A 302-nucleotide genomic window follows, 5' to 3' on the forward strand; every position below is an offset into this window, starting at 1 on the left:
CCTGCCCTGGGGGGGGGGAAGGCGCGGGGACCGCAGTGCAGCGGCACAGGGAAGGACGGCGGGGAGGGAAGGGCAGGCACCGGGCCGGAGCCCGAACGCCCTCTTCCCACCCGCTTTCCCCAGGGCGAGGTGGGCGCAGCGGAGCCCATGGCGGCCCCCGCCCACGCAAATGGACTGCTAGAGAAGACGGCGTCCACGAGACGGAGAGAGGGGGCAGAGAGGGTGAGGCGGGGACCCGCCAAGCGGGGGGCCCCCAGCCAGGCCCCCGCCGACTCTCACCCGCGTCTCTCGGCGAAGTCAGA

The sequence above is a fragment of the Alligator sinensis genome, unplaced genomic scaffold (assembly GCF_000455745.1).
Source record: "Alligator sinensis unplaced genomic scaffold, ASM45574v1 scaffold105_1, whole genome shotgun sequence".
NCBI lineage: Eukaryota > Metazoa > Chordata > Crocodylia > Alligatoridae > Alligator > Alligator sinensis.